This window comes from Staurois parvus, unplaced genomic scaffold, assembly GCF_062004578.1.
Source record: "Staurois parvus isolate SC_StPar_1 unplaced genomic scaffold, SC_StPar_1.0 ptg000007l, whole genome shotgun sequence".
Lineage (NCBI taxonomy): Eukaryota > Metazoa > Chordata > Amphibia > Anura > Ranidae > Staurois > Staurois parvus.
This window is the reverse complement of record NW_028317803.1, coordinates 7,232,884-7,260,734: the sequence shown is the minus strand read 5'-3', so window position 1 is coordinate 7,260,734 and position 27,851 is coordinate 7,232,884.

Here is a 27,851-nt window from a genome sequence, read left to right as displayed (position 1 = left end):
GACACAGGGGCCCCATGATCACCTATTGCCCGGGGCCCAATGAGTTGTCAGTCCGGCCCTGAGCAAGTGTTTGTGATGTTGTGCTGCACACTGTTTTCCTTAGTGAAGTCTTTGACATGAAAGGAAAGCCTTGCTCCTTCACCAAGATGGCTGCTTCTATGCAGAGACACAGTGCAGAACTTAGACTATAGAGAGACTAGCTCCAAACCACTAGCATAAACTCCAAAAGTGATTTTACAGTTGCTATTTAATAGAATTGTGTAGGAATGCCAGAATCTCTATAAACAGTAGTCAAATATACAAAAACAAATTTTATATAGTTTTCAGAATTTCTATAAATATTGTTTTATGTTGCTCCTATAGATCATATTGTATATTCATTGTATGTTTTACATACAGGGGGTTGATTTACTAAAACAGGAGAGTGCAAATTCTGGTGCAGTTCTGCATGGTAGACAATTCCTAATCCAGTTTTTTTTAACTTTACGCTACTGATTTGGCAGTTTCCTCTCTACAGTGTAAGCTGGTCTGAGATACATGCCTGTCTATAGCCCTTATCTTCTGGAACACCTCCTAAGGAATATTCCTCTCAAAAATTAGTATCTACCTGATTCCTTATGACAAATGAACAAAGCACATTAGCACCAAGATATATGGCCTAAATTGTGACATAAATTCTTAGACAATTTATGCCATACACCAGCATGCAAGTAAGATGGGTAGCCTTATGCCTGCTGTCTGCGCAATATGTAATACTGATGGTGTTGACTGTATTCACATTTTATGTATCTGTCCTAAGATGACTTGCTACTGGACACAACAACATGCCTTCATTACTGTTGAATTAGGTTTTCCCTAAAATTCTTTAGCTATTACTGGGAATTGAAGAGTGCCTTATTCCACATCCACATAATCTGTTTTATGCAAGGAAAACAATCCTCAAACTTTGGCTAAATCCCCAACAACTGACTTGTAATATTGTTATCTGCTTGTGAAGGCTGCGATGCCTAGCTGGTTTACACTAGCCAGGCATGCCCACAGATATAGGCATGCCCACAGATATAAGAAAAATTCTTCAGCCAATAGCTACAACAGCCTCCTGCTGCTTTCTTAACAGATTTGTCCTAGTGTGATGCTTGAAGTAAATTTATCAATCCATTGCATTGTTTTTTAAAGGCAGAAAAGGGAACAAAAATACAAAAATAAACATGTATTAAATATTATATTAAATTATTAAATAAACACACAAAAAAGATTATCTATCTAAACTAAGTGATCCAGTGCTTCCCATCATTTCTTCTAGTTCAATGATGCAGAACATGGCATGGTAGGTTAGTAATGGGGAAAAGATTAGCTACAGGAAGAGTATAAGCAATACTGGGGACTAGTTTTTCTGTCTTCTGCCTGCCTTTAAGGAATTCAGTTCCTCTTTAAAAAAAACTGTTACCCATTTTACACTTTATAAAAAAAAAATAGCTTTCTTGTGTCTGGTTCATATTTCAGCACAGACATCACTAATTCTTACATTAGTCTTTATGTGTAATATCTATCCAAGGCAATTACATTTTGATTGAAAAATTCCCAAGAGAGCTGAGGCTACAATTTTTTAACTCCTAAAATTCCTTATCAGGGGCGGACTGACAACTCATGGAGCCCCCAGGGAAAAAGGGGATCATGGGGTCCCTGTGTCCTTGCCCAAACTCAAAAAAGCCTATGAAAAAGGTACCAGGGGCATCTCATGGGGCCCCCTACTGACCAAGTGCCGAGTTTCCAAATGGTCAGTCCGCCCCTGTTCCTTATTCACCTAAATAAAACCTATACTAAGAGAACTGTAGAGACTGGCATTGTGTTTCCGTAATTTCCCAGTCACAGACTCAGAAGTAAATTAGGAGGTTTTGAGCACACTGGGGATGCTAAAACTGGAGAGTGTAAAAACCGGTGCAACTCTCCATAGAAACCAATCAGTTTCCAGGTTTTATTGCTGAAGCTTAATTGAACAAGCTGAAGTTAAAAGATGATTGGCTACCATGCACGGCTGCACCAGATTTTGCACTCTCCAGTTTTAGTAAATCAACCCCAGTGCGGCCATCCTAATTTGCATGCCTCTTTGGGGTCAGTGCTTCAAAGTTTTGAAGCCAGAAGCTAGGGAAATATTTATCTTTTTCTCATATTTCCATATGTCGCTACTATTGGTTTCTTTTAAAGCCACATTGCATTACCTGCCTATGTATATTTTGTAAAACTGTTTAAAATATTATACAAATGGGTATGGTCATAAATGGGCTTCCTTGGTTTTTTGACTGCTTTTATTGGGAATATTGTGAGTATGTTATTTGGAATGTGAAAGACAAGCACACAGATAATGCATCTGTCAAACTTTATTTGTGCACTGTATATTTACTACTTTAAATAGGGTATGCAGTCAAAACATATATTTCACTGTGTAATGTGCTAATTAAACATATTATATGTCTTGAGAACATTACACGTCCGTATGTTATTAAAAAGACTTTAGTTCAGAAACAAATAATTAGCAAAACTGGCACCATCGTATTGGCTTTCCTTTTACTTATTCTCTCTAATTACAATTTTCTGCAGACAATTTTCAATGCACTCTTTGTCTAGACACTTTTCTAGTTCATGAACAGTAAAGAAAAAGGGACAGATTAATGGGCTGTATTGTATCTAAGTGACAGACGTATGTTAAACATTCAGTATAGACACTGGATTTGTATTTAGCAATCCCTTGATGGTTTAAAAATGGTTTATTGGGTCACAATTGCTCTGTCCACTTAAATGCATTTTTTACTTCATAGAAGTATTTTTGGAAGAACATGAAGTAATAAAACCGTCTGAAAGACATTTTTCATTGGCAAAGTCAGATTTCATAAATAGAGGGAAGAAGAAAGTGCTTGTTATTTTATACATGAAAGATTTTCCTATTTAGACAAAGATGACTGGACAGCTAAATTTAAACACTTCACATTGAGATCAGTTTAGTGTCTGCCTGGGCTGTTCTATGTATAAACACTCATTTCTTTTCTGTGCCACCAATGCCTGAATCATAATCAGTTGGAAGGAAAAATGTATGTCAAGGCTTTATAAGGCAATAGTGCATAATGAAGTAAAATCACAACCAACCACAATTAGAAAAGAATATAGAGGAGTGTTGGCAATGATGAAAATGTATAACGGGCATATTTAGAAAGCAGAAAATCATCGGTTCTGCAATGTTTTTCACTTTTTGCTGCTAGATACTTGGCACATGATTCCCCATGTTTATACAGCTCATTCACCAGCTACATTTGCCAATGTTGCCACCTGATTGAGTTTATTTCACTGCCCCTACATCTGGATTCCCTATTCTTTAGAGATCAGCTTCACTTTTAGTCTACACTGTTAGCTTGTCTAATTGTAAAGGCTCTATCCAGCACTAAGATCTGCCAGATCCGGGACAAATCTCAGCCAGTTGATTGGGACCCTCATCTCTGTTATCCAATGGGATTTTAGTTATATTAAATAACACGTATTCTACTGTAGACTGTTACAAGCTACTCTTTTTTTTAGCATATTCAAAAATGTTATTGAATGTAAGCACTGAATTTTACAACTACATTAATGCATATTAACTATGATTTCTTAGGATGACACATTGGAGTGGATTTACTAAAGGCAAATAGACTGTGCACTTTTCAAGTGCAGTTGCAAGCTACAGCTGCAGTTGCTCCTGAGCTTAATAAATGAGGAGAAGCTCTGCTGACTTCCATCAGACAATCGTGTGCAAGAAAAAATGCAGGTTTTTTTTAATTTTCTTTGATTGTGATCAGGTATTCTTTGCAAAGTGAAGCTTCCCCTCATTTACTAAGCTCTGGAGCAACTATACTTGCAAAGTGCACAGTCTTTTTGCCTTTAGTAAATCAACCCTATTGGATATGAACAGTCAAAGAATTATTAAAGGATAGGTCCACCTTTAGCAACAGTCACATGTTACACTCATATTACTATACAGCCCTCCTCATCTCATGAACCCCTGTGTGACAGTGGGGACCCCTCCCCACGACCGCTGCCACATTTTAAAATCAGAGAGGCTGTGCAGAGAACCATCGTTCCAGTAGCATTCTGTCAATGGACTACCATTGTGGCAGATGGCTTGTATTTTTTTAATGGGTTTTGAAGGCAGTGATGAGCACCCTCATAGTCCATTCACTGTTCCTGTAGCTCTGAAATGGAGGTGCAGGCTTAGAGATGCAGGAAGAGAAATCAAAAGCTTAACATTGCACCCACGATCCATGGCAGGGCTCTTAGCAAAAAAAAAAAAATAAAGCACTTTTTTTAACCTTCAAAAATATGCATATTTATTAATATTTATTGATATTTTTTAAGGTAATTTTAGCCTTTAAAACTTTATTGATTTGATGGTACACAGCTTTAAAAATGCAAGGAGAATCATAAATGTGCTTATATATTTCATGGGCCCTTTAAGAGTGAACATTTTATTAATGATAGGAAAATTGTGAATGAATAGAATTGTTAAACCTCAGAATGTTACTAGTATTTCTTTGAGCAAATGGCATATGTAGTTATTTCTAAACTGACATGGTGTTATTGTTACTTGCCCACTTGCTCCATTCTTTAATTCCATTATCTAAACTATGACAAAAAAGCAGAGTCAATTCACCAAGGGTTTGAGGAAATAATATGATAAATGTCATATAAGAAAATTAGATGTGAGATTTTAAGCAAAAAAAAAATCAGTTGAATTGGCCCATGGGAGACATATTATTTCCTAGCATACTCCATACATATATAATAGCACACATTTTTTATCTTTAGTAACTCTAGCAAATGATTTTGAATGTCCTGTTTTTTAATGCTATGAATTGAAAGGGGCACATACCTAAAAACTGTGTTAAACTCAGATCCTCAAATGTCTTTTTCCTTGATATATTAAAAAATCTATATTACATAATCTGTAACAGTAAAGAAGGTTATTTTAAATTTACAGCTTTCAATGAAATAAAATAATGCCTGGTGAACCTATTATTAAAGTGATTGTTAAGGCAAAAGATTGTTTACTTTACTGCATTCTATGCATTAAGGTAAAATACTTTCTGTGTGCAGCTCCCCCTAAATACATATCTGAGCCCGATCTCGATCCAGCGATGTGCATGAAAGCTGAAGCTCTTTATGCTCTCTTGTTTCTCATTGGCTCAGATACAGCAGCAGGAGCCATTGGCTGCTATCACTCAGAGCCAGTGACAAGGAATGGAGGGGAACACAGAGCAGGGTTTGGAAGCGAGCATGTACAAGTGCCTCCGAGCAAGAGGTTTGTTCTGGGGCAGGGGGGTGGAGCCAGGAGCACCAGCAGGGGACCCGAGAAGAGGACTGTCTTCCTGGTTCTGTTCTCTGCGACGTCAGGACGTACGGGGGACAGAACTGGCAGGAAATGTAAAAATGTCAAAAAGTGACATTCACTAAATACACTAAAATCACATAGTATAACATTACTGTATCAAAGCATTTCACATACATTTTGTCCCTAGTGCTTTTCCTGTGCCCTGCCTGCATTTTTACTGTTCTTTCTGCCTTGAAACTGAGAAACGTCCATGGCATCCAAAAAGCGTCCCTTTATGTCAAAAGCAGTTTTAGACCAGCTAGAGAGCAGCGATAGTAAATTAGAACCACTTGCAGAATTGAGTGATAATGATTTGTGGGGAAATTCGTCATCAGACACTGAAAACGATTTTGCGACTTTGCTCAGCGATGTGCGAACTTGGAGCTATATTTCATAGTTCAGTGTTTTTGGTTTGATTATATTATTGAACTAAATGTACTATTATATTATTATTTTTATGATTATTTATTAAATTATAATTTATGATTTGTGTTTCAAATTTTATCATACCCGGGATGTTTACTAAACTCTTGTTCAGACAGATTTCAGTGAGTTATTCCTAAAAATTACAGGCCTACAATAAAAAACTACATATTTCCATGCAAAAACATTTACCGCTTTGAGCACAGAAATACTGACATAATCAGACCGCTAGGGAGGCTACGGTCTTTGTGCTGGCACTTTAGTGTAATAACACTTTGTCCATGTCTTTCAATTGTGCTCCTGCATAGTCAGCCTGTCACACAGTTTCTGATGGAGAATAGAAGTGGACAATTCAGCACACATTTCAGAGGCATGGTCTACTGTTGTTACAAGCCATAAACCTCCACTGAAAGATGCCATGTAGCTATTGGTGAAGTCCGTGCATATAGACAGGAAATACCTGAGAAGAGGTTGCAGGAACTCAGTACAAGTAATATGCCACACATCTATCTATCTATCTATCTATCTATCTATCTATCTATCTATCTATCTATCTATCTATCTATCTATCTATCTATCCTGTATATATATATATAATATATCTATGGGTTATGTTTGTATGAACAAATATTCATTTATTTTGTTGTATTGTTACTAGCCATTAAAATATTCAAACCTTACACAGAATCCAGTGAGTTAATTAGATTAAGATCCAGTGAGCTTTTGACTTCTTCCCAAGAATAGCTATAAGCAAATCTGCCCAGGTTTGATTTTCAAAAGGTTTGAATTTGAGGGTAACATGGAAAATACACCAATCCTCTAAATTACAAGCTTCCCATATTGTGTATGTATATATATTTTTTTACTTCTTTTACATTTAACTTGGTTTAAAAACATGAATATCACCCCAGTCTGATTCATATCAACTTTAAGCTGGGTGATGTCACTGGTTGGTAAGGATGTGGGGGTGCTACTGATTTTTGGCAACCTTTGACAGCAAGTTGGAGTTTTGACATATGTATGAATGAAGATACCTTTGAACTAGCTGCTCTGCTCCTCTCTAATAACAAGTGACATCACACCCAGAACTGGAACTAAGCCATCTTTATACATATCTGAGAAGTCGATGCTGATCCTTAATGAGGCAATGTAATAATATTAAAGGAGGCAAATTATCTTTGTGTGCAGGATCAAAGTGTACCCCTTTTGTGATTGTCATTTTACTTAATTTAACCAATTCAATACCAGGCATTTTTACTCCCTTCCTGCCCAGGCCAATTTTCAGCTTTCAGCACTGTCGAACTTTGAATGACAATTGCACAGTCATGCAACACTGTAGCCATAAAAAAAATCATCATTTTATCAAATTATATTTTTTTCACACAAATATAGCTTTTTTTTGATGGCATTTAATCACCACTGAGTTTTGTATTTTTTACTAAATAAACAAACAAACAAAAAACTTTAATACAAATATACGTTTTTCTTTGTTTCTGTTATAAAATTTTGCAAACAAACAACCTTTCTTCATAAATTTAGGTCAAAATTTATTCTGCTACATTTCTTTTCCAAAATAACCCAAATTAGTATATATTATTTAGTCTGTAGTCAAGTTATAGAGTCCACAAACTATGGTATATACTGTGTATCTGACAATTGATATACTGACAGTCAATCTAATTTCTTGAGGCTTGAGAACACCAGGACAGTACAAATATCCCCTTAATTACCCATTTTTGGAAAATAGACAGTCCAAGGTATTTAGTAAGGGTCATGTTGAGTTTTTGAAGTTGTATTTTTTTTGTCACAATCTCTTGGAAAATGAAGACATTAAAAAAAAAATATTTTTTCCTTTAACATATTGTCACCAGACCAGTGCAGTGTTATAATATAACTGGTGTGGTGGTGATCAGGGACACTGACTGACGATAGTAGAAAAAATAATAATAATAATTGTTCTATTTTTTAAATGTTTTCTATTTTTTTCCATCTATTACATTTATTTTTATTTTTTACAATTTTTTTTCAACACACTGTGACCAGAGCAATATAATGTTGCCATAGTAACATTGTACTACTCTGGGCAAGTGATCAGGATTTTATTTTTTTACACATTATGATTGCTAATACCAATGTATTTCACTGGCATTAGCAACCATTTTTACTGAACGAAACTGATTCAGTCTTTTGCTGTGATTAGCTGTGATTGGCCAAAGCTTATCACATGGTACAGATGTGCTGTGATTGGCATGAAAGGGGGCCATCCATTGCATACAATTGTCACAAGACACTGGCAGCAGGCTGGTGTAGTGATCTGTCAACGACTGTGTCCTGTGGACACAGCTGATGGCAGATTGCGCCACTGCATGGCCCCGCAGGCACGTGAGCGGTGGCTTCTGACAGAATGTCATGAGACATCCACTCAGAAGGAGGAGCATCTCACTCGGCCGTCAATCTGCTATACGCTGGGTGGGAAGGTGTTAATAAAGAGTTGTTTTTTTGGATATACAACACTATGAGTGACTGTTGCTGGAATTGGAGCTCATTTGGGAGGAATGTTGCAGACTGGTTGTTGATAAATCCACTGGCTTCCTGGAGTGTATACCTAACCTGGTTAAGGTTCAAAATGATTATTGATCTTACCTTTATGTGGGTCAAAAATTGAGGTAAGCGGTTGAAGTCAAAGCTTGGGGTGACGCACACATGGTGGAATTGTTTGTATATTTTACTTGAAAGGAAATATTTTTTTCTGGATGGAATATAGACTCATGTAAACATATTTTTTGCACTTTATTTTTATTCAATATTTATGTATGTTTTGTGGGTCTGCAATACCCTATGCAAGTTTTGTAAAAAGGAAACAGACATGGATTGTTGGTCTTTGTAAGTTGAATTTACTTATACACACATACAAAATAATATTATACATGTGGTATTATAAATCCCATTTCAGTCTTTGCAGATGACACCAAGATGTGCAGTGGAATAACGTCCTTACAGGATGTCTTCAACTTACAAGCTGATCTCAATGCACTGTTTAATTGGGCAACTATGGGTGTAGGATTATAACTTTTTTATTTATTTTTTTGGTGGTTGAACTGGATGGATTTTTGTCTTTTTTCAGCCAGACTAACTATGTAACTATGGTAGTATTTCAATATTTATATCATTGCACTGCTCTTTTTATTATAACAGTTTGCTTAGATGTGGGAACACATGGCAGTGGGTTAGCAGTAACACTATTTCATCATTTTTACTTTTGTAATTTTGATTGACATTTGATTTAGAATTGTGTGGTAGTGTGAGTTGTTTTGGTTGTGCACAACGGAACCTTACCTTGCAATATCAATGGCTCAGTGCTGAAAACGAACTGTTATAGTCTTTCTGCTGAATAATATTTGACTGACAATATGCCTATAAAGAGAAAATACACACTTCTGTGAGACAGTTATTAAACTAGCATCTACTAAAACAAGCAAATTTATCTCTATGGCAGCACTTCTCCTCAACAGTCATTAGGGGAATTGGTCAAAACTAGAGAACCCAGAATCTGGAGCAGTTATGCTTTGCAACCAAGCTTCTAACTTTTTAAAACTTAACTGAACAAGCTGAATATAGAAGTTGGTTGGTTGCCGTGTACAGAAGCTCCAGCTTCTGGCTACTCCAGTTTTGATAAATTCCCCCCGGTGGGTAGTCAGCTCAAGAACACCTACAAACATACGACTGTTGTCCAATCCAGTCTAGTCTAAAATGGTCAGATTTGTGAACTGTCATGTCATTTTTATGAGTACCCTTGAGAGCTTAAAAACATATAGGGATTGGTTTACTTAAGACAAATGGGTTGTGCACTGCAAGTGCACTTGCTCTAGATCTGAGGGGATCATGCACAGAAAATAAAAAAAACAGAATTTTTGCTTACACATGAATGGATGAAAGGAATCAGCAGAGCTTTGCCTCATTTCAGAGCTTCCCCTTGGATCTACAGCAACTGCACTTTCAGTGCACTTGGAGTGCACGTCAAAGGGCACTTGGAGTGCAATTGCAGTGCACAGCCTATTTGCCTTTAGTAAATCAACCCCATAGAGTACATTTTTTTGTGTATGTACATGATTACAAATGCAATCTAATTGATATCTGGAATATATATATTTATTTTTTGAACTGCTGCAGACTTTTTTATGACATGTATTTTTTAAATTGTTGACTTATGATATATTTGCATAGATGTATACATACAGTACATAAATTGTTTAAAGGAAATACACCTATTAGCAAAAAATATTTCAAAAAATAAAATACAATGTTGTCGATCCCATTCAGAAAAGCATTTACCATGTGCAAAAAGGAATAAGAAAGGTTATCAGAACTCGACTCGAAAAGTACTGCATGGTGTTTGTTCAGAAGGCTTCCTCTTGTTAAATATACAGTTGGAAATGTTCCCAGATGACACATCTGTCCTTCAATTAACATCTCTAAAGATGAGATGAAACAAGAAGATGTAGACTACGAATAAGACAGATATCATCTCTCTTTTTCTTCTTCTACATCTGCTCCTTTCCCAAACTCCTTAAACATGTTTCTGCTTTTACTTCACTGCTATGCTAATGCAAAGTACAGCTTTATCTGTGAATTTATCTGCAAGTGTAGACAGAGAAAGCTATAAAACACATTACCCTATTTAAAAATGAAAGCACAAAAGTAATATTTGAATGTACAATATGAATGTTATTTATTCATACCAATGTGCTTTAGGTTCTCAAAGATACCTATCTTATTCAGAAAAACCTGCTACAAAAGTGTGATATTGCAAAATAAAATCAAATACTAGGAATAACTACATAGCATTCATATTTTTGCTTCAAAGCATCAAAAACTACAAGTGATCTTCTCTCAGATACGCATTTTTGAATGTTAACAAAACTTGTTTGGTCAAAACAGCATAATCTAGGCACAATATTGCAGTAAGTGTCACTGCTATGCACACATGCATGCAGTTGGCTGGCAGTCCTGTGCATCACTGTTAGACATCAAGCTGTTCACGTAACTTGTTACTAAACCCAGGACACTGCATTCACTATATCTGGTCTCTCACAGTACACACAACATGGAAGCTCAATTATTTTAGTAAATATAAACTGCAAAATACCTTTTCTCATCAGCAGTTAGAGCAGTCTTGTGACTTCTATCAATGTCCATCTGAGCACATGTTAAAGCTTGTAGGAGGAGATTTCATTTTGCTCTAGGAGGATGCAGAACCCCTGGCCTCTGTCTGGACAGTGCTGATAGGCCCTGTGCTGATCACATGCACTCTCCCAAGAAAAAAAACCCTCTCTAGCAATACACACCAAACTGAGCATGTGCAGAATATCTCTTATCAGGAGATAAAGGGGGCACTGGAAGAAGTGGAGGATCAGAGAAGTTAGGATCAAACAGTGTTTTTACAATGCAGAGGATTAACCCCTTATTTTCCACAGTGAGTATACTGTAACAAGCATGCTTTACTGCATATACAGACTGATTTTACTGTTGTGGGTTTATTAACACTTTAAGATGCATATATCTTGATTCTCTCTTCTGAGATTTTTACTGGAGCACTTCTTGTTGCTCTTTGGCTCCCCCTGCTGGGAACGCTTGTGCTTTGTATCACTAGTTACATTCTCATTGCACTGCTTCCTGGGAAAGGCCTGCATTAAAAGTTTTCTTCAGCAACAACAGTTAGTGGAACATTTTCAACACAAAAGAGAAGACATGTTGTCAGAACACAACTGATACATATAACAACCTGAAAATTTAATATAGTGATCACATCACAATTAATGCAAGTTCAACATTTCAGGGGCCATACAAGACTCCTTCATCACATGCCTGACAAAGGGGTCGTTCATGGTTGCAAAATGTTGCACTTGCAATAACTGTGATGTGATTGCTTTAATAAATTTTCAGGCTATTAAATGGATCTATGGTGTTCTGGTCACATATAGTATCCTCTTGCACAGGAATCTCCTCTCCAAAGACACCTGTTGCATCAACTTTCTCTTTATATCCTCAGCAGAGGCATGGTCGAGCGCACCCAAGCATCAGCAGGCAACAACTCATAGCCTGATAGGTCGATCTCCTTTTTTTAACTGCAATTTCATTCACTCTTAAGTTGCTGTTATAAACTATGTTTGGCTATTTTGTGCAAAATGTATTATATCTAAAATTGTTATTTATTGTTGACCTTGCTTGTCCTAATTTGACCATCATTCTTTCCTTACTACATATTTGCTTAATGTTTTGGCTTTGATGCAAGGCTCAAATTAGCCCTGGCAGCAATTGCTACCATCTACTCCCAGCTTTTTAAAACCCTATTAGTGTATCAACTACTTTCTTTAAACCACTTCTAGACCGGACACTTTTACCCCCTTCTTGACCAGGGCAATTTTCAGCTTTCAGCGCTATCACACTTTGAATGACAATTGCACGGTCATGCAACACTGTACCCAAATGAATTTTTTCCTATTTTTTTTTTTTAGACAGATATAGCTTTATTTTGGTATTATTTATTCACCACTGGGATTTTTATTTTTTTTGCTATGTAAATGAAAATCCAAAAATTTTGAAAAAAAGGTTTTTTTTAATAAAATTTTGCAAATAAATAATATTTCATCATAAATCTTGGCCAAAATGTATTCCGTTATCTTTTTAGTAAAAAAAAAATCCAAATTAGTTTATAACCAAAAATTATAATTTTTAAACATTTTTTTTTACATTTTTTTTTTTTTTTTTTTACATACTGTCACCCTAGCAGTACAGAGTCACCATGGTGACACTGTACTACTTGTGGGGGGTGATGAAGATATTTTTTTTTTTTTACACTGATTACTTTTACACCCATATAGGATGTAAAAGCAATCATTTCTCTTTCTCTCTGTCTGCGTTCTTGCAGTCATTGAGAAGTACTGAGTGAGCTGTGATTGGTCACAGCTTGTCACATGGTACAAGGCTGTTGTGAATAGCCTTGTACCATGTGACCTCTGTGATCATTCACAGATTTCACACGTAGCAAGCAATGATGTCACAAGTGACATCTTGCTTACTACTTTGCATGTGATCACTGATTGGCCAATCAGTGATCACATGATCGGGACCTCGTACAGAGGTCCCATCCGATGATCAGTGTTTCACTGTGTCCTAAGGACACAGCAGGCACCGGATCGTGGTGCTGCGCACTCCCAGGGAGCGCGCACAAGCAGGGTGCGGGGAGGCTGTTTATAAATGGCCATCCAACCCTGCACTGCCACTGTCTGGCCGTTTATATACAACGGCCGGTCGGGAAGTGGTTAAACTACCTGGTTCAGTATCACTTTCCTGTTCGGTTCCTGAGCTGGTAAACCTTCTTCTCGCCCTAGTCAGTGTCTATGAAACTTTGCAAACCCTGGCCAGAATTTTTTATCTGGCACATACATTTCTGTGGGTACACTTCCTGTTTCTGGGAAGAGTTTTGAAAACCACAGAAAGAGTAAGTGAAGAGAAAGACAGAGAGCTTAGACACATGACCTTGTAGACACAGGAACTACTACTGCTGATGAAGGAACAAACAAAAAAGAGAGCAGTGCTACTACCCCCAATAGTGTGCATACACTCAAAACAGTGCTGGTTTATGAAGCCTCACAATTGCATAGTCTAGTAGAAAACTCAACACGTTTCAGTTATTACAGCCTTAATCATGACTCATGATTAAGGCTGTAATGGCTGAGGCGGGTTGACTTTCACTGGCTGTATCTCCCTACACACCATAAATAAAGGTACAATTCACTGATCCAAACCACTGTGCCAGATTTTTTCCTGGACTATGTTACTACTACTGCTGTATGTTCACCCAGATCAGAAGCAAAGACTATTATTCAAGTTTTCCTATGATCTAATAGTTTAAAGTGATTCTAAAGGCTTACAAAAATAACAAACATGTCTATATTTACCTGCTCAGTGCAGTTGTTTTTGCACAGAGCAGCCCGGATCCTCCTCTTCTTGGGCCCCCAACGGAGCTCCTGGCCTCTCCCTCCTTTCAGGTGCTTGCTGTGGGGGCGCCTGCTGCTCCATGTGTCCATTCACACACAGAGCCATGGCTTGGCCCCGCACCCTCTCTGTTCTCATTGGCTCACTGACTGTGATTGACAGCAGTGGGAGCCAATATCTCAGCCATTTAGGAGAGCGAGTCCCGGGATAGACGAGACTCCAGTGCACATTGCTGGATTGAGAGGGGGCTCAGGTGAGTATTAGGGGGAACTGGGTGAGATGCTACATAGAGAAGGTTTTTTACTTTCATGCATAGAATGCATGAAGGTAAAAAACCTTGAGCCTTTACAACCACTTTAACTGCAGCTGCCCATAGCTTCTTGAGTGTATGTATAAATGTCCTGATGTTATTGTCTTGCATACACATTACCAGATAGCTTGGTCTGTGCTACTGTGTATAGTGTAGTGGTTATCCTGCTGTACAGTATGTTAGTAGGGGAACCTGTTTATTGCAATATAGTTTATATGTAGCTCCTGTTATTTTAGTTATGAGCAGCACAGTGGCTAAATGGTTAGCACTTCCACCTGGCACTACTAGGGTCGTTGGTTCAAATCCCAGCCACGGCACCTCCTGCCTGGAGTTTGCATGTTCTCCCTGTGCCTGCGTGGGTTTCCATCGGGTACTCCGGTTTCCTCCCACACTCCAAAGGCATGCTAGTAGGTGAATTGGATCCTGTCTAAATTGGCCCTAGTACATGTATGTATGAATGTAAGTTAGGGACCTTAGATTGTACACCCCTTGAGGGTTAGGGACTGATGTGAATGTATAATATATATGTAAAGCGCTGCGTAAATTGACGGCGCTACATAAGTACCTGAAATAAATAAATAGTTAACCTTGTGCCTTCTGATCTGGGATTCTATAGCTAGATTTAGTTCAGGGCGCAATGAGCAGCATTCGATAAAGACAGGTTAAGCATCCAAAGGTCATTCTTGGTAATTAGGGGTCCACTTTCATGTCAGGTTAGAGACTACTAGGGAGAGAATAAAGCGCAAAGTAGAGTTTCACTGCCACACCACAGTTCCTGCCAGTGAGAAGCTGCATGCCAGGCAGGTTGGACAACATTTGGAGGATCTACCCATGACTGCAGATCTTCTCTTCAGATCTCCAACACTAAGACAGATGATACATCATCCTCAGTGCCCCTGCAACTGGGCTTTGCTGCAATATCCATCTAGAAGTATCTCTATTAATATATATACAATGCTCAAATAAATTAAAGGAACACTTTGAAAACACATCAGATCTCAATAGGGAAACTTATCATGCTGGATATCTATACTGATGTGGACTGGGTAATGTGTTAGGAACGTAAGGATGTCCCATCGTTTGAAGGAAATAAAAATTATAGGACTGAATTCAAAGGCACCCCAAAGATCAAAGTGAAAAAATAATGCAGCAGGCTAGTCTATTTTGCTGAAATGTAATTGCAACAACTCAAAATGGTACCCAGTAGTTTGTATGCCCCCCACGTGCTTGTATGCATGCCTGACAATGTCGGGGCATGCTCCTAATGAGATTACAGATGGTGTCTGGGGTATTTCCACCCAGATCTGGACCAGGGCATCACTGAGCTCCTGGACAGTCTGATGGACCAAAACATGATATCCCATAGGTGTTTTACTGAATTTAGGTCAGGTGAGCATGTGGGCCATTCAATGGTATTAATTCCTTCATCTTCCAAGAACTGTTTGCATACTCTCAGTGCATGAGGCCGGGCATTGTCATGCACCAGGAGGAACCCATGACCCACTACACCAGCGTAGGGTCTCACAATGCGACTGAGGATTTCATCCCGATACCTAATTGCAGTAAGGGTGCCATTGTTTAGCCTGTAGAGGTCTATGCATCCCTCCATGGATATGCCTCCCCAGACCATCGCTGACCCACCACAAAACCGGACATGCTGAATGATGTTGAAGGCAGCATAACATTCTCCATGGCTTCTCCAGACCCTTTCACATCTGTCACGTGTGCTCAGGGTGAACCTACTCTTATCTGTGAAAAGCACAGGGCGCCAGTGGTGGACCTGGTGTTCAATGGCAAATGCCAATCTATGGAGTTGGGCAGTGAGCACAGGGCCCACTAGAGGACGTTGGACCCTCAGGCCACCCTCATGAAATCTGTTTCTGATTGTTTGGTCAGAGACATTTACACCAGTGGCCTGCTGGAGGTAATTTTGTAGGGCTGTGGCAGTGCCTATCCTGTCCCACCTTGCACAAAGGAACAGATACCGGTCCTGCTAATAGGTTAAGGACATTCTACGGCCCTGTCCAGCTCTCCTACAGTAACTGCCTGTCTCCTGGAATATGCTCTTGAGACTGTGAGCTCTGAGAGACACAGCAAACCTTCTGCCAATGGCACGTACTGATGTGCCATCTTGAAGGAGTCTGTAGGGTCCAGTATCGCCTCATGCTACCAGTAGTGACACTTACCCTAGCAAAACTAGTGAAAAACAGTCAGAAAAGATGAGAAGGGAAGAAACGTCAGTGGCCTCCATTTGTAAAACCATTCCTGTTTTGGGGGTCGTTTCATTGTTGCACATCTAGTGCACCTGTTGTTAATTTCATTAACACCAATCAGCTGAAACTGATTAACAACCCCCTCAGCTACTTACCTGACCAGATAAATATCCTAGGTGTTTAATTAACTTGATACTATACTCTGATTAAAAGTGTTCCTTTAAATTTTTTAAACAGTGTATATATAACCAGGTATATCTGCACAATTCCAACAGAACTGCTATCGGGCCTTTTGGTGATAATATCTGTTTTTACAATGTATGTACTGTTAGTAATCTCTTCTTACTGTGTATAAAGCTTGTGTTATTTCTATACTGGTATGTATATATATATATATATATATATATATATATATTTATATATTTAATGTTACATGCTGGCTGCAGTAGTTCTAATCCCCATTACTTTGTTTAGAATGCTGATTATTTTCCCAGGAAGGGAAAATAATCTACTCTGTTCACAGGGGCCCTGATCTGAATTACATTGGCATTGCCAGCTTTATCATCAAACCCGTTCTATCATTTAGTGAAGGTTATCGTTTTCCTACAGGTTTGATGCAATTAAGATGGCTGCACCAGTTACCAGTGTATTTCTAACATATTCTGGAAAGGTAAAGACTATACAGTATGTCACGTACCTGATGGGAGACTGAAATGACGAGGTCGGCCTCACTTGTGTCACTAGCCCTGACCCCGCTGGAGTTGGAACAGAGGGAGTCTGGGGACCAGGGGGACAAGAGCGCCAGTAGTTGTTGTTTGCAGCTCTTGTAGATGATGGCCCTGGAGGACTGATGATCTTCTGATTCAGGCACAGTAGTGATGAGCAGAGCAGGTCTTGTAGTTTGCCAGGCATGCACCAGAGCAAGGCAGGTAATGAGGGTAAGAGACAGGAGCAGTGTCATGGAAATAGCCAGGGTCATCAACAGTCGGGTAGCATGGTGCAGAATCAGAAGGAAAGCCAAGGTCAGGAGCAGAGCCGAAGTCAGGAACCAGTAACAATCAGGAGAGCAATCGGAGTCAGGTCAGGAACAAGCTGGGTCAGCAACAAAGGAATCACACGGGAACAAGCAGGGCACAGGGGAGCTGAAGACCAGTCAGCATCTAACATGGGCAGAGACATTCTTTAAATAGGCCATCTGGCACCAATCTTCGCAGGGCGTGTGCATGTGCGCGTGCGCGATCGCGCATTTCTGCACACATGCACACAACCAGGAACTCTTCTCCGGGGATTTCCTATGCGCATGCGCATTTCTAATCGCGATTCGTCTTGCCGGAAATCCCTTACACTATAGGTGAAGAGCAGTGCAGCTTTAATTTTAGAGCTAGTGCCTGTACCTTTCAAGTAGAAACAAGTGTATATGACCACATCTACTACTGGTAATATCAAGTGCTGGATTTCTGTCAACCCTGGCCATAAACAAATAGTGATCACAGGACTCAGCAATCTCTTCTGTACCTGCAATGGTTTACAATTATGATTTGGCTGGACTTTACAGAGAAACTCTTGAACTCAACAAGCCAGCTATGGCCCGGTGGTATATACTTGTGAACAGGGGAGGACTGACAACTCATGGGGCCCCCCGGGCAATAGTGGATCATGGGGCCCCTGTGTCCTTGCCCAAACTCAAAAAAGCCTATAAAAAAGGTATTAGGGGCATCTCATGGTGCCCCCTACAGACCCCGGGCCCTTGGGCAGTGCCCAAGTTTCCAAATGGTCAGTCCACCCCGGCTTGTGAATCAGAAGTATTATGTGTGTATACCAATATAACACCAGGTGTCATCTGTGAACAGGCTTATGCAAGGCATGCAAGTGTACAAGCAGTCTTCAAATTCACCTTCTGACAATAATGATAGCAAACATAAATTACTAAGGGCTGATGTATCGATGTATCAGGAAACATTCTTTTTAGACGAAGTAACCAACTTATTTCCAACTGTCATTTCTACAGTCCATAGTTTAAAAATGAAATAAAGGATTCTGATTAGAGATGATGCTGAAATCTAGAATATGTCAAATTCAGACTAAATATCATGAATTTGAAAGTCCTGTGCTGACTGTATTATTTTTGGCAGTTTGGATTCCCAAAAGGCTCTGCAAGAAAGGGACTAATGCTCTAAAATGTGTTTCTGCCCTCTGTCTGCTTCTACTGTAGCCCAGAAAGCATTTGTTTACTTGCCAATGCCACCAGGTCCCATCATTTTATCTCATTATCTCTGATAGCGGTGACTCCAGTTTTTTTCTTCAGCCCCATCTTCTTATCAGACATAAACCATTCTGTACAATTTTGCATCATTAGCTGTTATATAATACACAATTTTGGAGCCTGTCTTGGATTCCCATCAACTTCAATGCCAACACATCAGAATTTTAGAGGTTCATATATTTTTTATAAAGCCCAGCCTAACTACATCTGCTAAAACTTATAAAATGTTTGCTTATATTAAATTTTAAATTCTGATTGGTTACTATGGACAAGAGAAAAAAAATCTCAGTCATTCATTAAGGGGCACAGCTGACACCTGCTGAAGGATTAGATTCTACGTTGCAAGCCAAAAAGAGGCAAGCATCCAAACTATGTCCTCAATCCTGCTATGTATCTCCAGACTAACCTATTGTCCTCAGGATGATGGACACCTTTTCTCTAGCTCTGTTGGATCAAGAGTTCTGCAAGGATGTTTCTTCTTCATTAATTAGTGCTGGCAGTTTCACACCTGGTATATAAAATGAAATGTTTTTCCATTTAGTTAGTTAGTTCAGGTCTTCCCAATTCACACGTATTCTGGTTTATCTCTGCGACTGTCTATTTTCTGCAGTGGCTGACTTGGAAAGTGCTTGTACTTGCCAAGACCTGCATGTGGAACATAGAGTCAAGTACAGTTACCTTTCCTGCTGTTTCTCATAATGCAGGTTTATTATATTGTTTTACTTAAACAATAAGTTCACCTTGTGACAAAAAATAATAAATGCACATTTTTTTGCAGAAAAAAAATGTGTGTTTATTATTTTTTTGTTGCAGGAGCCTGTAAAGCATTGTACCAGAGATCAGCAGATCGCTGGTGCCGTGCAGGTCTCCTGCAGACCTGTCAGTATATCTGTTTGCCCGCACATTCCGTGCAAGCAAGCAGACACACTGACAGGAAGAATCAATAAAATACCATGGCACTCCACAGTGCTGTGATAGTTCATTGAAAACTACAAGCCAACATCCACAAAGGATGTTGGGACTTGTAGTTCATTCATTCACAGAACTCTGTGAATGAATGATGTGGCCGCGTGGGTGGAGCCCTGCAGGACTGAACTGTTTTTAAAAAGTGACAGCTTGTATGGGGAACTTCTTCCCGTAACTGCTGGCACAGGGGGAGAGGGCAAAGGGCAGCGGCTACAGCATTTGGAACATGTTACATATTCCACCCTAAAAACAGGTGAAACATGTAACATGTTCCCAAAGGTGAACGTATCCTTTAAGGAGTAGTAGTAGTTCATTTTGCAAAAGGACTGTTTACTTAGCTCAGTCAGTAATTAGAAGTAGTGTTTTCAGTTTGAATATCCAGTAATGTGCATGTTTGATGCAAAGGGTCTGATTTACCAAAGGGAAATAGAGTGTGCACTTTGCAAAATGCATTTGCACTCTTCAAGTGCAGTTGCTCCAGAGCTTAGTGAATGAGCTAAAGCTTTGCTTTGCAAAGAATACCCAAACACATGCAAAGAAAATACAAAAACTGCATTTTTGCTGGATGATTGGATTATGGAAATCAACAGAGCTTCTGCTCGCTTACTAAGCTCTGCAGTGACTGCAATGCACAGTCCATTTGCCTTTAGTAAATTAACCCCAAAAAGTTCAGGAAGGATTAACAGAAGGCCATAAGGGGGAAGAATACAAAGATGGTAGAGGAGGTAATCATACATACCTGATTAATTGTTTTCAGAGTTGCAGTCTGAGAAATGAAAGAAGCAGTGTTTTCATTAAGAGAAAATGTATTTTAACCGCTTAAGGACCGCCCACAGTAGATTTACTGCTGCAGGGCAACCCCTCTGCACAGGATCACTTATATATGTGATTTTGCATTTCTGGGTAGGGGACACGCATGGGGCACGCACCCACCCTACCTACGCCGCCGATCGCGGCCCCCGGGTGTCAATCACTGGGTCCCGGCCAGCGATTACCCGCCGGTACCCGGTAATTACCGGTGATCACTGACAGGGAGGAGGGCTGCATTATTTACCAACAGCCCTCCTCCCTGTCAGTTTGGGCACACTACTCTGGATGGCTGAGCAGAGCCATCCAGAGCAGTGTGCTTACAGTTAACACTCCCTACCAGGGGCAGACTGACAACTCATGGGGCCCCGGGCAATAGGGGATCATGGGGCCCCTGTGTCCTTGCCTAAACTCAAAAAAGCCTATGAAAAAAGGTACCAGGGGCATCTCATGGGGCCCCCTACTGACCCCGGGCCCTCGGGCAGTGCCCGAGTTTCCAAATGGTCAGTCCGCCCCTGCTCCGTACACACAGTTAACCCTTTGATTGCCCCTCACCTTAGCCTCTTCCTGCCCAGTGCCATTATTACAGTGTCAGTGCTTTTTTTTCAGCACTGACCACTGTATTGGTGTCACTGGGGATGTCAGCATGTCATGTTTGGTATCTATTTACTCGGCATACCATCATCTTTTATACTTTACCAAATAATTGGTCAATATATTGTATTTTTGTGCATTAAAAGTAAAAAAAAGTGTGTTTTTTTCTAAAAATTTGCGTGTGAGTACTATGTGACATAAAAAATTGCAGCACTCACCATTTTATTCACTAGGATGTCTAGTGAATATATAATGTTTGGGGGTTCAAAGTAATTTCCTACCAAAAAATACAGATGTTTTTCATGTGAACAAAAAGTGTCAGAAAAGACTTGGTCTTCAGGTGGTTAGAAGAGTGAATGATGTGTGGCATAAACTTCTAACGCTGGGCATAAAATGCCCCCACCCCCCAAAAGACCCTTTTTTTTTTAAAGTAGACACTCTAAACTATTTGCTGTGAGGCATGTTGAGTCAATAGAAGAATGTATTTTTTACCACAAGTTTTTGGAAAATGACAAAATAAAAACATTTTTACACAAAATGGTGACTTAAATTATTTATTGCTCACACATGGGTATATGTGGAATTACTCCCCCAGTCTAGCCAAGTACATGACCCCAAAATCCAATAAGCACCTTCAGACATGTAAAGGGCTTTATTTCCTCATTACACTTCCTGACTACCTATCACAGTTTCAGAAGCCCTGAAATGCCAGGATAGCACCAAACCCCCCCAAATAACCCCTTTTTGGAAAGTAGACACCCCAAGGAATTTGATAAGAAGCATGGTGAGTATTTTGAAGAACTCGTTTGTTGCCACAAGTTTTTGGAAAATGAAGAAAGAAAACAAAAATATATTTTTTTTCTTTTCTTTTTATATTTCAAAACCTTGTGAGAAAAAATGAGATCTGCAAAATACTCACTATACCTCTTTTTAAATTCCTTGGCATGTCTACTTTCCAAAAAAAGGTCATTTGGGGGGGGGGGGGGGTTGGTGCTATTCAGGCATTTCAGGGCTTCCGAAACTGTGATAGGTAGTGAGGGAGTGTATTGAGGAAGTTACGCACCTTCAGGCTTTCAAAGTAATCACTGGATTTCAGGCTCCTGTATGTGGCTAGGCTCCCAAAAAGTCTCGCAAATGTGGTATCCCCATACTCGGTAGAAGTAGCAGAATGTATTTTGGTGTGCAATTCCACATATACCCATGGCTTGTATGAGAAATATATCATTTAAATGCCAACTTTGTGTAAAACAAAATAAAATAAAATGTTATTGTCATTTTCCAAAAACTTGTGGAAAAAAAAATCTTCCATGGACTCAGTATGCCTCTCAGCAGATAGCTTAGGGTGTCTACTTTCCGAAAAGGGGTCATTTGGGGGTGTTTGTACTATCCTGGTATTTTAGCACCTCAAGAAATGTGATAGGCAGTCAGAAAGTAAAAGCTGTGTAAATTCCATTATCTATACCATAGTTTGTAGATGCTACAACTTTCACACAAAGCAATCAGTATACACTTATTGATATTTTTTTAACCAAAAACATGTAGCAGAATACATTTTGGCCTAAATTTATGCCAACATTTTAGGTTTTTGGATATTTTTTATGACAGAAATGAGAAAATATAATTTATTTAAATTTTTTTTTCAAAATCTTTTTTGTTTATAGCGCCAAAAATAAAAAGTGCACAGGTGATCAAATACCACCAAAATAAAGCTCTATTTGTGTGAAAAAAAGGCATAAATTTTATTTATGTACCTTATTGTATGACCACTCAATTGCCAGTTAAACTAGTGCAGCGCTGTATTTCAGAAAAATGGCGTAAATTGCAGTATCTATACCATAGTTTGTAGACGCTATAACTTTCACACAAAGCAATCAATATACACGTATTGGGATTTTCTTTACCAAAAACATGTAGCAGAATACATTTTGGCCTAAATTTATAACTAACTTTGAGTTTACTATATATTTTGTATAGCTGAAAGTAAAAAATATTATTTTTCTTCAAATTTTTTTTTTTTTTTCTAACAGATTAAATTAAAGCAAAGTTGTTACTACGTTGATGTGGACAAGGGATTCATCCCAACATTCTAGGCCCAATGGATGTGGGGGTCCCCAAGGCAAATCCAACATTAATCACATCATCCTGTAATATAGACTCAGCATCAAGCAGCAACACCCCAAGAAAATAATGATCTTCTCCTGCCTCATTACCATTGCAAATGTTAGTTCCCCATTCACTCTAGGAAAGTAAACAACAGTGCTGGAAATCTGGGTAATGTCATTAACAAAATATGGTAATTGACATTACCCAGGATACCTACTGGCTTGTTAGTAGTTTGAAACAAGTTTTAGGTAATCTATCATTGATGGTAGTGATGCTGTCTATAAATTACACATTTCCAGCTGCATCAGCTGGAGCTTCTGGCCAGTGAGCAAACTGTCCAAATCTGGCCAGTTTGTTCATTCTTTCCCAATACTGCGAACAGGCTGAGTTTGGGTCAAACACAGAGAGGACCCAAACTTGAAGCTCATCCCTGCTAAGGAATATTACTAAGGAATAGCATTCACCACTGCCTGTTCCTCCTAAGATCAAATACAGTAATAGGTTTTATATTGAACACAGGCTTTTAAGGGTCTCATTTGTCTACCATTTCCATTGTGCAGAAGTTCTGAATAAATGAGATGCAGGCAAAAGACACTTGTTTTTGTAAATCATTTATTATTTCTAGTTTAATTTTGTTTTTCAATAAAGACCCATGCAGATCAGTGAGTGTTCTATCTAATTATTTGTCTACAATTTCTTTAGAGTGCCCATTCGGAATAAGTGTATCCTTGACAACAAGAGCTTATTTAAAAAAAGACCAGCATTACCTTTACAATTACGCATAATTGCAATTAGCCTTCAGTTACCTTGCTTTTGCCTAAAGCCATGTTGCTTTGACATTTTCATGTAATACTTCTTAAAATCAGTCTTACTACAGATGATTCTCTTTATTTATGATTCATGTTTTCACTTTGAAAAGTATGAGCAATAGCTTATAAAAACCCACACAACAATATAGGAGGATACACTAAAACAATTACAAAATCTTTTTCTGCCTCTCATTTTCCATTAAACTAAACCACTCTTTAGAGCTTCACCCTGATTCAAATGTTTAAAGCTAGCTAAATCTATATGTATATGAAACTTGTAAATATTTGCTCGTTGCTCACCTAACAGCATCTATTTTTGGCTAATTAGCAGTTGAAAACTGTGTAAAATTCTTTATTTAAACACTTTAAAATCTCAGAATCAAGTAATGTTGTTAAAGTGACAGCAAAATAGAAAATATGAAAAAGAAAAAAAAGTGCACAAAAGGATGTGACTATAGTTATTTATAGACAGAGGTGTACCAAGGGTGGGGCAGGAGGAGTCTACCTCCTGTGCAGGCAATAAAGGTTTCATAGTCTGTTAAAAAATGTAAAAGCAACAATAGAACCAAATAAAAATTGTTCCAATTTTGTTATCACTGTGTGCTGGCAATTCTAAACATTGTTAGTGAATACAGGTGAAACTCAGAAAATTAGAATATTGTGCAAAAGTTTATTTATTTCAGTAATGCAACTTAAAAGGTGAAACTAATATATGAGATAGACTCATTACATGCAAACCAAGATAGTTCAAGCTGTGATTTGTCATAATTGTAATGACTATGGCTTACAGCTCATGGAAACCCCAAATCCACAATCTCAGAAAATTAGAATATTGTGAAAAGGTGCAATATTCTAGGCTCAAAGTGTCCCACTCTAATCAGCTAATTAAGCCATAACACCTGCAAAGGGTTCCTGAGCCTTTAAATGGTCTCTCAGTCTGGTTCAGTAGGAATCACAATCATGGGAAAGACTGCTGATCTGACAGTTGTGCAGAAAACCATCATTAACACCCTTCATAAGGAGGGAAAGCCTCAAAAGGTAATTGCAAAAGAAGTTGGATGTTCACAAAGTGCTGTATCAAAGCACATTAATAGAAAGTTATGTGGAAGGGAAAAGTGTGGAAGAAAAAGGTGCAGAAGCAGCAGGGATGACCGCAGCCTGGAGAGGATTGTCAGGAAAAGGCCATTCAAAAGTGTTGGGGACTTTCACAAGGAGTGGACTGAGGCTGGAGTCAGTGCAACAAGAGCCACCACACACAGACAGATCCTTAACATGGATTTCAAATGTCGTATTCCTCTTGGCAAGCCGCTCCTGAACAACAAACAACATCAGAAGCGTCTTACCTGGGCTAAAGAAAAACAGACCTGCTCTGTTACTCAATGGTCCAAAGTCCTCTTTTCTAATGAGAGCAACGTTTGCGTCTCATTTCGAAACCAAGGACCCAGAGTATGGAGGAAGAATAGAGAGGCACACACTGCAAGATGCTTGAAGTCCAGTGTGAAGTTTCCACAGTCTGTGTTGATTTGGGAAGCCATGTCATCTGCTAGTGTTGGCCCACTGTGCTTCATTAAGTCTAGGATCAACGCAGCCGTCTACCAGGAGATTTTGGAGCACTTCATGCTTCCTTCCACAGATGAGCTTTATGGGGATGCTGACTTTATTTTCCAGCAGGACTTGGCACCTGCCCACACTGCCAAAAGCACCAAAACCTGGTTCAATGACCATGGGTTTACTGTGCTTGATTGGCCAGCAAACTTGCCTGACCTGAACCCCATAGAGAATCTATGGGGCATTGCCAAGAGAAAGATGAGAGACATGAGACCGAACAATGCAGAAGAGCTAAAGGCCGCTATTGAAGCATCCTGGTCTTCCATAACACCTCAGCAGTGCCACAGGCTGATAGATTCCATGCCAAGCCGTACTGAAGCAGTAATTGCTGCAAAAGGGGCCCAAACCAAGTACTGAGTACATATGCATGCTTATACTTTTCAGAGGTCCGATATTGTTCTATGTACAATCCTTGTTTTATTGATTGCATGTTATATTCTAATTTTCTGAGATTGTGGATTTGGGGTTTTCAAGAGCTGTAAGCCATAATCATCACAATTATGACAAATCATGGCTTGAACTATCTTGCTTTGCATGTAATGAGTCTATCTCATATATTAGTTTCACCTTTTAAGTTGCATTATTGAAATAAATGAACTTTTGCACAATATTCTAAATCCTGGCACCTGGGGCACATGTCCCAAGTCTTCTCCTCAATGCCATTGGTTTGGTTACCCAACTGAGTATCCTGGGCAGACTGATCACCCATCCAAAGGTGTCTTCTCTGCATCTCACTGACCAATGACACTTAATATAGGGGACACTTCAACACTGACCACCCATGTAAGGGAGCACTTCACCACTGTACAGTATATGTCTATAGTATGGGTAGAGTTCAAAAAGTTAAGCATTCGACTAATTATTTTGCTAATAACATCACATTAAATATATATTATGTGTGCACAGTTTTTTTTACAAATACATTATTTCCAAGGCTATTGTTTGTCTGCTCACTTCTTAAAGCTCCAACTGGAAATTGTTCAAGACAGTAAAAAAAAAGAAAAAAAAAGACAGTAGAAAGGTGATTTCAAACCTAGTGATCTGGATCAAGTGAATGGATTGCACAAACTATTCCTCTTTTGACATTCGTATTCAGAGAGTATTGGTTAATGATTCATACTCTGAATGGTCTAGGATTGTTAGTGGTGTACCCCAAGGTTCAGTGTTGGGACCCTTAATTTTTAATATATTTATAAATGATATAGGGTCTGGGATTAAAAATCCCATTTCAGTCTTTGCAGATGACACCAAGCTGTGCAGTGGAATAACGTCCTTACTGGATGTCTCCAACTTACAAGCCAACCTCAATGCACTGTGTAATTGGGCAACTATGTGGCAAATGAGGTTTAATGTTGATAAATGTAAGGTTATGTACTTTAGGGTTAAGAATATGCATGCATAATACATACTAGGGGGAGTACAACTGGGGGAATCAATGGTGGAGAAGGATCTGGGAGGTGTGGTAGATCATAAGCTTTATAATGGCATGCAATGCCAAGCTGCGGTTTCTAAAGCGAGCAAAATCCTCTCTTGTATTAAAAGAAGTATAGAGTCCAGAGAGAGAGAGATATCATATTACCCCTGTACAAATCATTAGTAAAACCTCATCTGGAATATGCAGTTCAGTTTTGGGCACCAATTCACAAACAGAACATTGGGAAACTGAATAAAGTGCAGAGAAGGGCATCCAAACTGATAAGAGACATGGAGCTCAGCTATGAGGAAAGATTAGAGGAACTGAATGTATTCTGTCTTGAGAAGAGGAGATTAAGGGGGGATATGATCAACATGTATAAATACATCAGTGGTTCATATAGTGAACTCAGTGTAGAGCTATTCATCCTGAGGTCATCACAGAGGATAAGGGGGCACTCTTTACGTCTGGAGGAAAAGAAATGTAATCTCCAAACATGGAAAGGTTTCTTCACAGTAAGAGCTGTGAAAATGTGGAATAGACTCCCTCAAGAGTTGGTTCTGGCCAGTTCAGTGGATTGCTTTCAAAAAGGCCTGGATTATTTTCTAGATACATAGAATATAACTGGATACTAACATTTATAGGTAAAGTTGCTCCAGGTAATATCCAATTTCCTCTCGGGAATCAGGAAGGAATTTTTTCCCTGCAGGAGCAAATTAGATCATGTTTTGCTGGGTGTTTTGCCTTCCTCTGGATCAACTGTGGGTGTAGGATTATAACTTTTTTTTTTTGGTTGAAATGGATGGACTTTTGTCTTTTTTCAGCCAGACTAACTATATAACTATGCATATGTAAGTATGTAATTATGACATACTGCTATTGACAGCAATTATGAGTGTTATATACCCAGTGTCCTTAAGCCAGAAGTAGCACATTTTTGTATGAAAG